Source organism: Malaclemys terrapin, chromosome 5 (genome assembly GCF_027887155.1).
Source record: "Malaclemys terrapin pileata isolate rMalTer1 chromosome 5, rMalTer1.hap1, whole genome shotgun sequence".
Lineage (NCBI taxonomy): Eukaryota > Metazoa > Chordata > Testudines > Emydidae > Malaclemys > Malaclemys terrapin.
This window is the reverse complement of record NC_071509.1, coordinates 54,955,733-54,973,572: the sequence shown is the minus strand read 5'-3', so window position 1 is coordinate 54,973,572 and position 17,840 is coordinate 54,955,733.

Genomic DNA, 17,840 nt, shown 5'->3' with positions numbered 1-17,840 from the left:
TATCTGGTCAACACTGAGCACAGTGTAAATGTTTCAATATATTTTAATTTAGTTGAAGAACAAGTGAAGATGGTGATCCAACATCCTAGTCCAGTCCATCAAAAGAAGGAAAATGGATGTTCTCTTATTGATTTATAGATACAAGGTCTGTATTATTCCTTATTTTTGTCATGGAATAGCTCATATGTAGAAGGGCCTATTTCTTCCACGGAGCAAATGGAAATCAATAGGCCAAATTAATCCCTGAAGCAATTCATTTCAGTTCAGTTCAGTTAAAACAGGGATGAATTTGGCCCAACGAACTGGCCATGTGCAGAGATTTTCAGTGTATAACTGACTGTTCTGCCCCCTCACTCTTTCTAATCTTTTGCTTTTTAACGGATTCCTGATTTTAGTATTCAAATGTTGGATGTGTGGATTTCACTATCCCATTGGAGTTACTTCACTTTAGCAGCAGAAATGAGTTTTCTGCCTACAAGCAGGGGATGAAAGATTCAGAAAAGTGTATTCTGTATTTTTTTCTTCCTTTTCTAATTGCTTCTTGATAACAAATCTTCAGTGATTATTCTGTTTTCATGGATTTGGTTCCTGAGCCTGAACAAGAAACCTAATGACTTTAGCTCTGGCTAATGCTCTTTAAAATTAATCTAAAACTTTGTTCCTTTGTGTCTGCCTCTATTGCTAACTTCAGTGGCACAATGGATTCAAGGAGATACTCGTATGTCCCATAATTAGAAAGAAAAGCAATGGAATATGAGTCACACTTGTGTGATGTCAATACAACAGACAATCTGTCTAAAAAACATGCAGACTATCTTTCAAGAAAAGATCATTGTATTTTTTTTCCTTCAGACTCAATTAGACATTTATGGATAAGTCAGAACATTTATTCCTATGTTATATGGGGAACCTGTGACTTAGACTTTCAAAAAGCATTAAAGCTAATTTCCCTTGATGAAGAATCAGTTGTGTCAAGTGACAGAAAAAGTAATTAAACATGTTCAATCCATAGCTAACTCCTCTCTTTGCCAACAAACTAAATAGCTAACCAGCTGTAAGGATCACAACAATAACTAGATTTTATGAATAATGGGAAACTAGGACCACATAATTTGTCCCAATAGACGAGGCATGCTATTGACTTCCATATGACCAAACTGTGTATAATGATTCAAATTTACAGCTTTACTAGTACCTCTGTCCTGTTGAATACTAATTAAAGCATAAATATTGCACTCTGTGCTGCAAGATGACACTGTCTCCACCTAACTAGATTGTCTGCAAAAAATGATGAATGAAAGAAATGCAGTGAGTTAAATGAAATATTGATATGGAAAAACAAAAGACCTAGTTATACAAAATTAATGAAATTTTTTTAAAAAATGTTATTGACTACAGATTTGTTTGTTGTGAGAAGGAAAGCTGCATATCAAGATCTTTAGAAGGATACTTGGTAAGATGACTATAAAGCCCTCATTCCTCTAGATTTACATATTGGGCTAAAACATCTCAGAGTACATAGTCTCTAAGTTTAATCACTCATCCAAGCCTCTAACTTTTTAAAAAAATGTCTCCATTACTGTCTTTCAATGGTATTGCTCCATTGAGAACCATCACAGCCACACACCGGAAAATCTATGGTACATACATCCCTTCCCTAGTGTCCCTAGGGAATGTAGCACAGATAGGAAAAAACTTAGCAAGCTCCAACACTAGAGGTGCAGTGGTGAAATGTTGAGCAACACAGAAGTACCAGAGAGCAGTGGTTCTCACAGTTTTCAGAAATACCATCCCCAATTTCAAAATAGAGCTATTGCATGACTCATTGATATGAATAAACAAACAATAGTCTAGATGTGTGTGTAGCTAAATAAATAAAGCTAATGTCTGAAATCTTTGTCCATATCATCCTTTCTTCTGCTTATCTTGCTACCTGAAACTGGAACACACATCAATTTATTTCTAGTCGAAACATTTCCTTTTAAAAGTCCATAGCAGCCAGTAGCACCATTTTCCCTCTAATAGCAGAAGGCATTTTTCATTTCTATTTAATGCTAAATAACAGTGTGTTGGTTTCCAAAAAACAGAAATGGATTAAGTAAGAATTTGGATCTGCTTCTCCTAGGGAAATGTTCACTTGGTTTGTGTTTATCTTCAGCAGGTTTACTGCCTTAGGACCAAGTTGTGCTTGAAGTCCATGACACTAACCCCATGCTTGACTTTCATAGTAAGTATTTGCTGTATTAGGGCCACATTGCACCACGAGTGTGGATGTGACTATGCACAGGGCTAAATAAGGCAAATAAGTAAGAGTCCATTACCCAAGAGAAGTTACAGTGTAAAGGTATGAATGGATATAATGCAGCAAAACAGGGAGTTTATGGTTTTTATATCTGGTTTACTTCATGAAGACGATGGGATTCCAGAGGTTTTTGAAGGAGGCGAGTGAGGGTACGTGGCACACATTAAGGAGCCTTGGGCAGCAGAGAGAAGCTTGGGCAGAACAGAATGATGTGTAGGAGATGAGAGCAGAGATGTAGGCAGGAGCAGAACTGTTCAGTGCCTTCAATATGAGGACATGAAGCTTAACTTTGATGCAGAAAAGTGAAAGCGAGTGAAAACTTCAAAAGAAGGAGATATGGTCAGAGAGGCAAAGAATTATATATATTTCTTCTGTTTTCCCCTTTCCCCTCTTACCCACACCTCTTGAATTTCAGCCTGTGTTCAGCACAGAGAATCTTTGTTAGTTAATAAAAATAGCGCTGTCAGTCAATTTATCTGACAGTTACCATCCTGATTTATAGAAACCTTAAATCTTTGCTGTTTCTGTACCATATATATTAGCACCAGTAAAGGGTATAGGATTTCTTAACTCAAAGTCTCAGAGTACAGCAGGGGTTAGAAGCTCTTGACATTTCCTGCAGGCTGTGTTGCCAACACTACATAGAGCACAGACACAAGACTAAATACAATGGTGAAGGTAACAATACAGGGAGTTTTAAAAAATGAAAATCTTCATTGCCTTGGGGGAGACACAATCAACAGTTTCTCTTATTTTTTTATTTCTGTAAAAACAGAGCAGAACTTCTAAGCTGTGTTGACATCACCCTTTCTGTCCTGATTCTCAGATGACTGTCCCTTTCTTTGTTTATTTACTTGGGACCAGACTGCGCCTTCCCCTTTTGTGTGTTCACATGGCCTTTGGAGCTCAAGTTATAGTAAACAGAATTCTATCTGTGGACAAGCAGCCATTGCTGGTAGAGAAGTTCTGGGAGTCATTCTGTATCTCTCCTTACTAAGGGCTGCACCCAAATGGCATAATCTATCTATTAAATATTTGGATTTATATAACTGAAGGCTCCAATCATCTTTGCCATGTATCACAAATGCGGTTGTTCCAAAATAAGCAAAGTAAACACAGCTCCCCCAACCAGGAAGGGGAAACAAAACATACCCCAACCACAATATCAGATTTCAGAGCACCACTTTCAGTCCCCATTTTGCACCCAAAAATTATTCAGAAAGGCATTTGCTTTGCTGTGTGCCCTAAGGGTCAATATATGGGGGCTATTTTAGACCAATGTAAAGAATAATTTCCATAGTTTGGACCCCTTTGCATGCTCTGAGCAGCTTCTTCTGTGTAAATCAATGTGGCTTCAGTTTGTGTGTCATTGCCCTGTCTAAGTGTGGGTTGCAGTGCTATAAGGGGCTACCTCTTTCCCCCAAATTAGGCAAGTCCTCAGCCAGGAAACAGAGACCATTATTTTACCAGAATTCTCATGTCACTCTAATATTACACACTAACCCTGAAGGCCTGATGAATCCTGTGGGAAGGGAGACCATGTAGGAGTGCAGAGGCAGTTACTGGTGAAAGTAGCTGTGAGAATAGGAGTTTTCCAAGAGAAGGCAACAGTCATATGAACCTCCTGAGTCTTATCTGAGTAAATCCCTGCTCCCATAAATTGCTAAATAATTCCCCATTTGACACATAATTAAGCGCAGCTCTGATGAATAAATCAGGGATCTTTATGCATAATGCATGTCTAATATGCTGAGTAGTATACAGGGACCGTAGTTATCCCTTAGCATGTTTTCAATGTTTTCTAAACCCCTATTAATATTTCTAAATATTTCATAGTGTTTGGTATCCATCTGACGTTCCATTTTGATGGTATGATACTGGGGCAACACTAAGGTGAGCAAAGAATCTCACTTTTTGTCCAGTTTATATCCAGATAATCTTGATACACTGTTAATCTAATCCAACCAATATCTAGGAGAGATTCTGATTCTGTTAGCATTATAAGATTTTACCTGCCTTATCAGATGCTTTCTAGTTCAGTGTGACTTGCACATTCCCACAAATACCCTTATATTCCTTCTTCGATATGGTATTCTATATCTCTTGTGCTAAAGTGTTGTGTAGCATTTTTTGCAACCCATTCCCAGGGGAATTTAGTGGGAAGTGAAGTGATCCCTCAGAATGGTTTCTAACACATATAGTGCAGAATGCATAGGGATTCTCAAGAATCTAAGGAACTATACATTTCTAATTTTGTATTTTCAAGTCTTCTTAACTTTATTTAAAAATGAATAAAAACTTCTGGATTGTAGCTACTCTTCAAATGTATGAATTATTTGTAATTAACAAGTGAATGATGGAATTCTTCATTAAAATAGATTGTAGATATAAAACTATCAATATACAGTCTGGATTGAACACTAGTGGAGAATAATTAAGATCCTATTTGACTACATATGTCAGGGCTTGAAAAAAATGTTCCTGACAGCTACTATAGGCAGAAGAACAGACCTATTAGCCTGGGGCCAATATAAAAGTGTTTACACCATGCTCCCACAGACACTATGTAAATACACTGCATTGGTTAAAAAAAAACAAACGCAGTATGGCCCAAGTTCTTGGCTTTTTGATACTGATGTTTGCTGGGCTTCTTACTAAGACACTGCCACTAGATTCTAATGGGGGCCCTTCATCCATCATCTCCACTAATACACATCTGATAAACTAAAGTTCTCCCTCCTCAGCACCCAATCAATTACTTTTTACTTCTATTTCTCTAATTTCTCCCTGCTCCACTAGCCTACTTTCCTATTCACTCAGCCCAAGTCCCTCAGCCACTCATCTTCGAGTCTCACCCTGTTAATTCTCAGAAGTCCCTCAGTTTTAAGGACATCAGTCATTCATATTCTACATATATTTGATGTCATCTCATTTATATTGCTTAAAAATATATATTCCTCAGAACTAAAGGACCATAAGAATGAGGTATTAGAGCTCTTTATATGAATCATAGCAGTGTAGGACTGAAAGCGACCTCAAGAGGTCTTCTAGTCTAGTCCCCTGCATCCAAGGCAGGACTAAGTATTATCTAGACCATTCATGACTGGTCTTTCTCTAACCTGCTCTTAAAATCTCCAGTGATATAGATTTCACAACCTCCCTAGCCAATTTATTCCAGTGCTTAACTATCCTGACAGGAAGTTTTTCCTAATATCCAACCTAGATTGCCCTTGCTACAATTTAAGTCCAATGCTTTGTGTCCTATCCTCAGCAATTAAGGAGAACAATTTTTCTCTCTTCTCCTTGTAACCTTTTATGTACTTGAACACTGTTATCATGTCCCCCTCAGTCTTCTCTTCTCCACATCAAACAAACCCATTTTTTTCAATCTTCCCTCATAGGTCTTGTTTTCTAGACCTTTAATCATTTTTTGTTGCTCTTCTCTGGACTCTCTCCAATTTTTCCACATCTTTCCTGAAATGTGGCACTGAGAACTGGACACAATACTCCAGTTGCGGCCTAATCAGCATGGACTAGAGCGGAAGAATAACTTCTTGTTTCTTCCTTACAATACTTCTGATAATACATCTCAAAATGATATTTGCTTTTTTTGTGACAATGTTATAATGTTGACTCATTTAGCTTGTGATCCACTGTGACCCCCAGATCCCTTTCCGCATTACTGCTACCTAAGCAGTCATTTCCCATTTTGTGTGCAACTGATTGTTCCTTCCTAAGCAGAGTATTTTGCATTTGTCCTTATTGAATTCATCCTATTTACTTCAGACCGTTTCTCCAGTTTGTCTGGATCACTTTGAATTTTAATCCTATCCTCCAAAGCACTTCCAGCTTAGTATCGTCCGCAAACTTTAAGTGTTCTCTCTTTGCCATTATCTAAGTCACTGATAAAGATATTGAACAAAACCAGATCCAGAACTGATCCCTGTGAGACCCCACTTGATATGTCCTTCCATCTTAACTGTGAACCACTGATAACTACTCTCTGGGAATGGTTTTCCAACCAGTTTTGCACCTACCTTATAGTAGCTAGGTTGTATTTCCCTAATTTGTTTAGGAGACTGTCATTCAAGACAGTATCAAAAGCCTTACTAAAGTCAGGATGTACCATATCTACCTCTTCGCACCCATCCAAGGGGAAAGGAAAGAGTCCTTTATGATCTTAAGTTTCCTGCATGAATAATTTTGTGCCCTGAATTTGTGTCTTTGATGCATATTGTATCCCACCTTTTGGCCTTTGTGGGCTGAGGGGAATGGTTATTTTCATTCTTTCACCCAATGTGCAAGATCAGAGTTTATAGGTTGCAAGAAACCTCTTGCAGGAGGTAAAATGCCAGAAAGATTTTAAAGCCCTGACACATGCCACTGGAAGGAAAAATAATTAGGACATAGTTTCCTTATTACACCTCTCAATAATAATAATAGCATGTCTGCCAATATACAGAATAAGAATATTGGGGTTGAGATCTGCCCTGTGTAGTTGAGAAGAATTTTGCCCTTATTGCAGCCATTTTTCTTTTTGACAATTTCACCCCTGCCTCCTTTTTGAGTCTGAGTTTATTGGTTGTTAAATGTTGAGGTGGTGTATATACTTGGGCAGTTTTAAACAAAACAGATGCTGAGACCTGCCAATATGCTACAGAATGTTCAAACAAGATGTTTTTCCTGCTCCAGTAACTACTAAAGATAAACTGCTCTATGATCAATAAAGCAGAATGAAAATCAGCTTCAGATACTGCCCAAAGGGTCCAGCTTTGATAATACAGTACTATACAACTGTAAATGTATTTTTCTTGGTTCTTTTCTTTTCTATTTTACAACATACAGTGAGCATAATGACAGTGAAAACAGTGGCAGTTCCCAAGTTACCCACCTGGCTAGCCCTAGACACTGTTGAATTTTCAGAAATAGCAAACCCCCCTAAATTGTATCTTTGCTTAGACTATTAAAACAGTGTGTTAGTCACAGCAGCAAGGTAAGTGATGTAAGAGATGAAATGTGGTTGCTAGAGAACACACACTGTTTAGGAATAGTTTTTAACTCTGACCTAGCAGGAATAATATGTCAAGTACAAAATGTTCTACCAAGCAAATAATTTCTATTGGTTTTTGTTTGTTTGTTTGTTTTTCTTTTAAGAACGGATAACCCTCTGCTGCCTCCAGCCTCTATTAGGTCCTTTTCTAAATGGGGGAGGTGAGCTTTGCCCCCTCCTAGGTGTTACATTTGCATGCCTAGTTAGCCATTCCCAGTCTTCAGGGAGTGCTGCATGGGCCCACTTTCCATTTGCAGCTTTTTCAAGGACCAGGCTATAAGCCTGTACTTCTCTTCCACCTACCCCTAAGGCACTCCTGCATAAATTCATCTATATATAGTGTACTAATTGTGGATCATGTCCATGGTAGAATGAAGAAATAATCTACAAAACATGGGATTACAGAAGCATTTTGTGGTTCACTAGAAATTCCTGACAAAGATGATGAATGGGACAAGAACACCATCTGTTCTATACCACTCCCTACCCATCAAGTATTAGATGGATTAAAGGGGAGCTGGTTTACTTGTTATCCCTCACAAAAAGAAGCAGTTTAAGTCAGACTGCCACAGGTTTCAAATTATGACTAGAAAGTTTATTGAAGACTTGACATGAATATTTCTCACACATTTCTGGAGCTTCCAGAGCCTGCTAATTATCACTTTGGAAGAACGAGCCTTCTTTCATACATAAACCCAACCCTTTTTCAATAGTGATGTTTCGATTCAGCTATAAGATTTATTGGGCAAATTTTAAGGGCTTCCCTCTTGTGTGGATTATCCTATTTTTATCGCCAAACCCCACATTTGTGCACACAAAGCAAAAAGTTCAGTGTGAAGTTACTTGACTTGTGAGGAATTAAAATGGTTAGCTGAGTGTGCAAACAGCACACACACACACACACACACACACACAAAGGAAGCACTTGAACTACATGGCCACTATATTTATCAACATGTTGAACTCTAAGCAATAGAATTTTTGCAGAATGCTCTTGCCTTCAGTTTGAGATTGCCAATAAGCCTTTCATTTATGAATTTGGTCTTTCTGGTGATCTGAGGAAAAACTATTATCTTGTACTCAGGTTTGCTTTTAGAATGTGTCTATTAACAAACTTGTTGGGTCAGTGGATTCAACAGATACAACCTATAGGTCATCTGCATGCAGTGACAGCGATCCTCCACTTGGGACTATGCTTTTGTTGTTGATTGTATGTGGAAGGTTACCAGCCCTCTGGCAAGAAAATTTTTGCAGCTGTAGAATGTTACTATGGTAATAGACAGGAGTATAAAACCAGAAGATAGTTAGTGATTGATGCTAATTTTGATGCTCAGCATTTTTTTTTATATATCTACTGGGGCATTATGGACAAAACAAGGAAGGAAGATATGCTTCCTTGAGGAGTATGGCTACCTCGAGGAAACCGAGAAATAATTATTCTACTGCATATTCTAGCAACTTAGTGTAGATTAATTAGACAAAATCTGTAAACTTTTGACCTACATCAAACCACTTTATTTTGAAGAAAAGACATTTGTTTCACTTTGTCGAAGTGATTTGCTGTGTCAAGTGAAACAGAAGCTTCAGGGAAATCTTGTTTTTTCACAGAATGAAGTATTATACATTGTAAAATTATTTGCTTGGTAGAACATTTTGTACTTGACATATTATTCCTGCTAGGTCAGAGTTAAAAACTATTCCTAAACAGTGTGTGTTCTCTAGCAACCACATTCCATCTCTTACATCACTTACCTTGCTGCTGTGACTAACACACTGTTTTAATAGTCTAAATTTTTAAGTATTTTCTTTTTCTTTTTGATTATATTAAATATAAAGGAAAATTGTCTATTCTAAACAGTCTTTAAAGTATCTGTAATGTGTCAGCATCCCCTTCAGGCAATGAAGCTGTGTATCTCTCCCTGGGAGTGACCATTTTAATGATACATCCCCACTGGCTGGTCAGGTTGATAATGCAGATTAGGATTGAGAAAATCACCTGCAGTATTTTGAAAACACTGGAAATTGATACTGTTCATCAACTTGAGCTGTTTTAGGGTGATTTCATCAGAATTTCAGTGGTTAATTTAATAGCTGACTTTAAACATCAGCAAATGCACCAAATTTGTATTTTACTTTAAAATGATCTTGCCAAACAAAAGGTTTGAAACGCTCTGATCCTCCTTTAAAAATTCCCCATAAAGATTCCTTCTCTTTGGGGAAGTGACCACTGGAGCATATCTCAGAATTTTCAAGATAGCAATGTTGGTTTGAGTCATTTGCCCTTCTTCCTTCCTGCAGGATTCTGAGGGTATAAATAGGAGTGGTTCCAATTGCTCTCCAGTTCTTAAAGACCATTGAGGATATGTCTCCCCAGCACATTAAGCCCAAGCTCTGAGAAGCTTAAGCCCCCATTCATCCACACAGAAGTTAATCCGACTCAGGCCAGGAGTCCTTCTAGACTTGGGCCCCTGGACCTCGAATCCCACTGTGCTTCAGGTCAAACCCAGGCATTTTAGAGTATGGACAAAATTCAAGTCCAGATTGCCAGATTCAAGTCTGGATAACCCGCCAACACTATTCCACAATCCCCTGGGTCTATTTCACAATCCTTCAATTCCAAAACTTGCCACTTGCTTCCCATGAACTGGAAGCAAACTTTTGGTTCAAATGCAACTGCTCGATATTTAACCCTTCATTTCCACATGGATTGCTTAACTGAAAATGCAGTAATGCTCATGCATATTAGCTGTGGTCAAGTGTAAGACCTCCTGCATCGGGTACACTGCTAGCTGACCAGAGGAACATAAGAGGATTCTGGTTAACGTCTCATGTGAAGTGAACAAGACATTCAACTTCAGTGAGAGCACAAGCAATGATCATGTCTACAAAGCTACATATGAGTGGCTGGCAGCTTTGGGGATTGACCGGATTAAAATTAGCACTGCAAAATGAAAAAGTTAAACAAGAAGTTATGAAAATTTTACTAGTTACTCACTGATTGTTATAATTATGGATTGGGGCTCCACAATTAACAGCCTCATGCAACCCTCCCATCCAGGGCCAGCTCTAACTTTTTTGCTGCCCCAAGCAGCAAAAAAAAGTGCCAGCCCCCGCCGAGCGCCGCGCCACGCCACCCCCCCAGCACTGCCACCCTGCCGAGCGCCGCGCCGCCGGAGCCCGCCCCCCCAGCCGATCGCCGTCGGAACACTCCCCCCCAGTGCCGCGCCCCCCCGCCGAGCGCCGCACCGCCGGAATCCCGCCCCGAGCGCCGCGCCGCTGGAGCGCGCCCCCCCCCCCCCCGCGGAATGCCGCACTGCGCTCCCCCCGCCGCCCCTTACCAGGTGCCGCCCCAAGCATGAGCTTGGTTGCCTGGTGTCTGGAGCCGGCCCTGCTCCCATCTAATATAATGCACCTTATAAATTGCTCATGCCCACACTGTCCCAGATTGCCTATAAAATGAGTACCCAAAAACCTGACTGTTGTGAGTTCATAGCTAGCTTTATTATGAGCCCAAATTGCAGCAGAGGATGGCAGTGTTAAGGATGCTGTACTCCATCTCCAAGCTAAATCAGCATCTGTTTGATATTTACAATGAATTTTCACCCAGTGCTGACTGGAGACAAAAGTGAACTACTCATGGAGTAGGAACTCCAGACAGTCTGTTAGGTTTCAGGGTAGGGCATGCTTATTAGGGTTGCTACTGTAACTTGCAAGCCTTCTCCATTGCAAGATGTGATGGTTAGTCGCTAGATGTCTAAATATCTCCTTAGTATGCACAGATGGCTGACCACTGCTGGCCTGGAACAGAAGTTCAAGTTTCTAATAGGGAACTTCCAGAATATCATTGTTCTCCAGAGGTTGCCCTGCCTGAGAGAACTGAAAAACTCTTAATAAGTTCCCTGTCCTTCGACCAAGAAAAACTGAAGGGGATATAAAAATAATTTCAACTGAATTTTGTATGTGTATCTTACCATGTCTGCTGGTTTCCAGTGTTACACTGAAGCAGAAGGCTTTTTTTGTGTCAGTAGAATAGAATAAAATATCTTTTGACCTTACATTAAAGCAACGCATTTCATAGGGTGGGAAATATAATTTACCTTCTCAGGGCAAACACACAGCACCAGGAACCTGGGGGCATGGAACAACCTACTCTGAGGAAACAGAGTCCAAGATAAGCTGATGGGAGAACTGCTAGATCATCAGATTGAGTTCCAAAAGGATAAAGATGCACACAGCATGGAAAGAAAGACAGGGGCTGCACCATCGAAGAAGAAACTGGTGGATGGATTCAGGGGGCATGACTGCAGGTTGAGGTAGGAAGACAGAGCAGCCGAAGGAGCAGTTTGAGTGATTACTTGCACTCATGGCTAGCAGACACAGGCTCCAGTGCCAGCTCCTGCTCTAACCCCATGGACTAATCCCCTCCATGTTATTGTGCTCTGCAGAGTGTGTAGCCTTTGGATAATTCAGGGAGCACCTGGACCATATAACAGACAATGAACCCTAGCACATGGAATGGACAAATGTACCCTTTGCATTCATCCACTGCAGTCCAGTCTCAGTCCACATGTGCAAAATATTCCTGAAAGGCCACAGAGAACAGAAGGACAGGAAACACCCAGGAATAGTTGGACATGTCTGTGACAGGTTCGGTCACAGAGACCCCCTTGGCACTGTCATGCTGAAGTTACCTCTGAGCCCATTTTCCCTGCCAGTTTGGGACTCCAGAACCCTCCCTTGTTGAACCAGACATGCTAGCCTACTGCAACACAGACCCAGCTCTGGGCCACGCCCCCAAAGCTGCAGACTTTAACTGAAAACTGCAAGTGGGTCACCTATCTCCAGCACCCAGACACCCAGCTCCCAATGGGATCCAAACCCCAAATAAATCTGTTTTACCCTGTATAAAGCTTATACAGCTTATACAGGGTAAACTCAATAATTGTTTGCCCTCTATATCACTGATAGAGAGATATGCACAGCTGTTTGCTCCCCCAGGTATTAATCACTTTTTATTAAGAATAAAAAGTAAGATTTAAGTGGTTTCAAGTAATAACAGACAGAATAAAGTAAGTCACCAAGCAAAATAAAGCAAAAACACTTAAGTCTAAGCCTAATACATTAAGAAACTGAATACAGATAATATCTTACCCTCAGAGATGTTCCAATAAGCTTCTTTCACAGACTAGACTCCTTCCTAGTCTGGGCCCAATCCTTTCCCCTGGTACAGTCCTTGTTAGTTCCAGCAGACATCTTAGGTGTAAATCAGGGGTTTTCTCATGACTGGAAGCCCCCTTTTTTCTCCTTCCACCCCTTTTATAGCTTTGGCACAAGGCAGGAATTTTTTGTCTCTCTGGATCCCCACCGCTCCTTCTAAATGAAAAAGCACCAGGTTTAAGATGGATTCCAGTATCAGGTGACATGTTCGCATGTCCGGTGAGACCCCAGCCTCCATTCTTCCAGGGCTGGTCTGCACGTACCCAGGAATATTTGCAAGTAAACAGAGCCATTTACAACCAATTGTCTTAGTCAATGGGAGCCATCAAGATTCTAAACCACCATTAATGGCCCACACTCTGCATAATTACAATAGGACCTCCGAGTTATACTTCATATTTCTAGCTTCAGATACAAGAATTATACATGCATACAAATAGGAGGAATATATTCAGTAGGTTATAATCTTTGTTATGATACCTTACAAGAGACCTTTTGCATAAAGAATGTTCCAGTTACATCATATTTACACTTATAAGCATATGTCCATAAAACATATGGAGTACAACATCACAATGTCACAGCTGGCATTTCGGTATCCTCCTCTGAGAGGTACGTTTGGCAATTTAAAAAACCTGCCACCAAAATGTAGATTAAGTCCAAAGCTGAATGTGAAGAGTTACAAAAGGATTTCATAAACCTGGGTGACTGGGTGACAAAATGGCAGATGAAATTCAGTGGTGATACATGCAAAGTAATGAAGACTGGAAAAAATAATTCCAACTATACATACAAAATGATAGGTTCTAAATCAACTGCGATCACTCAAGAAAGAGATCTTGGAGTCATCACAGAGAGTTCTCTGAAAACATCTGCTCAATGTGCAGCACCAGTCAAAAAAACTAATAGGACCACTAGGAAAAGGATAGATAGTAAGACAGAAAATATCATAATGCCACTATATAAATCCATGATACACACACCACTTGAATGCTGTGTGCAGTTCTGGTTGAATGAATTGGAAAAAGTACAGAAAAGGGCAACAAAAATTATTAGGGGTATGGAACAGTTTGCATATGAGGAGAGGTTAAAAAGACTGGGACTGGTCAGATTAGAAAAAAGATGAGTAAGGGGGATATGACAGAGGTCTATACAGTTATGAATGCTCTGGAGAAAGTGAATAAGGAAATATATTTATCCCTTCACATTGCATAAGAACCAGGGGGTCTCCCAATGAAATAAATAGGCAGCAAGTTTTAAAAAACAAAAGGAAGTACTTATTCATGCAACACACAGGCAACCTGTGGGACTCATGAAGTCTAAAAGTATAACTGGGTTCAAAAAAGAATTAGATGTGTTTATAGGGGATAGGTCCATCAATGGCTATTAGCCAAGATAGTCAAGGACACAACCTCATACACTGGGTGCCCTAAACCTCTAACTGCTAGAAGCTGAACTGGATGACTGGGGATGGATTACTCGATAATTGCCCTGTTCTGTTCATTTCCTCTGAAGCATTTTGCACTGGCCACTGTCAGAAGACAAAATACTGGGCTAGATGGACCATTGGTCTGACCCAGTATTGCCATTCTTATGTTATTGTTCACCGGTGTCTCACAGATGCTGTGCCTGTGTTCCAAAATTGAAATATTTTTCCCACTGGAGTGGAATCCATTTTTGGCTCTGTCTGCTGGGAGCATGTTGACACAAAATAGCTCCTCTGGATGTGTTTTTGTGGGATAAAACCACCCAAAACTCTTCTAGTCAATTCCTGCAGGAAGGCCAGACAAGTTCTCCCACAATCTACTATTAAACAAATCCCAAAGCAGATTCAGCTGGTGAGAGTGCTAAGAATCCTGGGATATGATAGTAAATGCCTACAGAAGCTGATGTTCTGACTCAGTCTGCATGCTACAGACTGGAAGTGCCAACATGGCTGTAAAGCCCAGCTTTCCATCGCAATGTGGATACTCAAGTGAAGGCTTAGAAACACCATTTCTACAGATGCAGGTCACGCAGACTCTTCCTGACTGCAGGTGGGCCAGAAGTCTTCCTTAAAGTACTCTTTTGTCCTGCTTCTGTGGCTCATTAAATATATTGAGCTCCAAGTAGGAGGTTTAATGAAACAGGCTTGAAAAATGCCTATTTTTACGTTAGTCTATCCGTCACATGCATGGAGGTATATTATTTGTGTAAAACCAATCTCATATCCTATGCTTTGTTTTTTTCTACAGCACTGAAGGTATGCCTGATGGCCATACCCACTGTTCTCAGATTTCAGGGCACATGTCCAGCCATGCCTAGATAACTGGTTGAACAGAGCAGAAAAGTGAGCACATTGTTCTAATCCTGGAGGTTTGCATAAACAAGAAGTCTCCATTCATTCCCCTGAAAAAATAAGATTAATTGAAGTCATTGCAGACTCCACAGCTGCAAAAGCTATTTTACCAAAGGACTGGTCTCATGGTCCTCTGGGAGAGCAGATCTCAATTAATCTGATGAGCTTTAGAAGGAAGAATGGGGGCAGGAAGGGAGAATACCTTCAAGAAGATTTCTGGCCCATTTAAAGTCCAAAAGGGTTCTCCAGCTGGAGCCAAGGGGTAGGCCTTGGAGACACATACAATTCCTCTTATGGGTGTCAGTTTAAATCTGAAGTCTCCAATTCTAAATTTCCTTTTGACTAAAACACTCAATATAGCATTGTTTTAAATATGAGGAAAACACTTGCGGAACTCTACATAAGTAAACACCAATACTGATAATATGGCCTTTTTCTCCCACTGCCTCATGTAGAATACCAACACCACATGGGGTGCGAAAGGCTCAATGAGAGCCTGTGGCTGTAATCAGATTTACCCACTACATCTGCAGAAGGTGTCAAGGCTGGAGAGAAAAGTTAGAAGTGCTAAACTTGGCTCGTTTAAGCTCTGACCAGGAAGAGGAGCAGGTCTCTGATCCTCATTAAGTGAGAGAAGCCTGGCTGGAGTCATGGAGTCATGTAGGACTCCTGCCAGACAGAAATCTCCTCTGAAACAGGGAGCCCAAGGCAGGTGGGAAAGAGCAGCAGGAAGTGAGTCCAACCAAGACTCTTCATGGCAATGGATGGGCCTACAGGGAGCTTCCCTGCAAGAAGTCAGGTGCTTCCCTGTAAAGGGAGTGGAAAAAACTCCCCTCTAGCAGAACCATCTGGATAGCAGAAAGGACTAAGATGCTTAGAGAGAGCGGAACTGATACTTTGGGAGGCCAGGAAGAAGCTGAGACAAAAACCCAAGACAGGGGAAGGTAGCAAGTGGTCCAGGGAGCAGTAAGAGGTCTGTGTAGTCAGGCATGGCCTGCCTGTGCAAGGGCCCCCGGATCAGAACCCAGTGAAGAGGCAGGGCCAGTCTTCCCTATCAACCCACCAAAGAGGTGAAGTGGAAATCCTCCTGTCAAGGGGCAAAGAATACTAACTACCCCCCATACCTCAAATACCAGGGGTTAAGGACTAATGAGTCTGACCCTGACTGAAGGTTCAATGTGAAGTTAACAGATTATTATTTTTTACACTATTGCTACCTTACAGCCACAAGAAGCAGCAGCCCACCACAGGGCTGGAATTGCTGTCAGCGGGCCGTGCTAAAGGATACACCATGCCTTGACACTAGGGGGTGCACCAGCTGGTGAGTTGCTTGCTTAAGCTAACCATTTTCCCAGTGCATTCAGATGGTGAGGCTGACTCCTGTATCCCTGTTTAACATACAATGAAAACAGAAGCTTTGTGTTTGTTTATTCAGCTTTTATTATACATAGGTACATAATTAATGATTTCCTCGTCTCCTTAGTTATGTAGAATGTATCTTTTATATTTCAGTGGAATTTTCACTTTAAAGTCGATGCACACATGATCTAAAATTGTGATTGAATTAATCAATTCAGTCATTAGTTACATTAGAATAGCTTTTTGAGACTAGAAAATTATCCAGTCTAGCATACAACTGATGGGGCTATGAACAGAAAATAAATTCCTTCTCAGCAAGGTGTAGTCATTAGAGCTTTGTGAAATCCACTAGTTTCAGTTCAGAGCTTTGGTGAACCAATAATGGCATGTTGGTTTCCCTGTACCTGCAGTCCCTTTAATTGCTTGGACAGGGGGTTCACATGAGCCATAAGACATCAAGTCAAAGCCTGAGAAGTTCAGTGGATTCATTACAAGACTACTGAGTTTTATCATTCCTTAGAGCTTGTCTAGATAAACAGTTTGTTCCTGGCAAAGTGGGATGTAAGCTTACCTCATATTAGCTGTCCATGTGGATGCAGCTGCCATGCACTAAACGTTCCCAAGTACTCCTTATTCTCCCTAATCTTCTCCCACTTTCAATGTGAAGTAAACAAAAGTTCACTAGGAAACCTTTAATGGGTCCGTCAGTGAGGGATAGATTTACACCTCAATATGCCATGCACTGTTTCTCTAGATTAAGCCCTTAATCTTATACAACTCCACTTCTAAAGTACCCCTGAAAAGAAGTGTTCTGTGGGTCATGATGGGCAGGCAAGATAGCTTTTTCAACAGCCTATGTCAGGAAATGTTTCTGCTGGTGGGAGAAGAAAGGGTTTCAGGATCCCTGCTGTTGAGACCCCTGTTATATGGTGGTTAAGGGTCCCCAGACAGCCCAAGTATTCTGAGACTGAAACCTGCAGAGTCTTATCTCGTTTCAAGGTTCAGTTAGAAAATTGTGTTATATCCGTAGTAAAAGCCTCCTAGAGACTTACAATAGTAGGTCTTTAGTTAAAGTGTTATTACAAAAAAACAGAATTTTGAGTGGGGAATAGCTAAAATTAGGCATTCCTTGTAGACATTGTTCAAAAGGAACATTAAAATCCACAGTTAGGGTATGTTTGGGATTTTGGATTTTAATATGGGCCATCATAACCATTGGACTTCAAAGCCCAGATCCATATCTAGGTTTAGATTTCTCAAATCCTGAAAGTTCAGGGATGTTGTTCTGATCCAGAGTGTTCATCTTTCTAGTAATGTAATATTTTTTCTTCATTATAGGTAAGACTATGTTTTAGTCATGGGTATTTTTAGTAAAGGTGATGAACAGGTCATGGACGATAAACAAAAAATCAGGGCCCCGTGACCTGTCCATCACTTTTACTAAAAATACCTGTGACTAAATCTTACCTGCTGGGAGGAGGGGGCGCTCCTGAAGACTGCTTCTGGGGAGGGAGGAGTAGCAGCATGGGGTGACACTTCTGCTGGGGGGAGAGTGGCCCAGGGCCTCCTGCCGC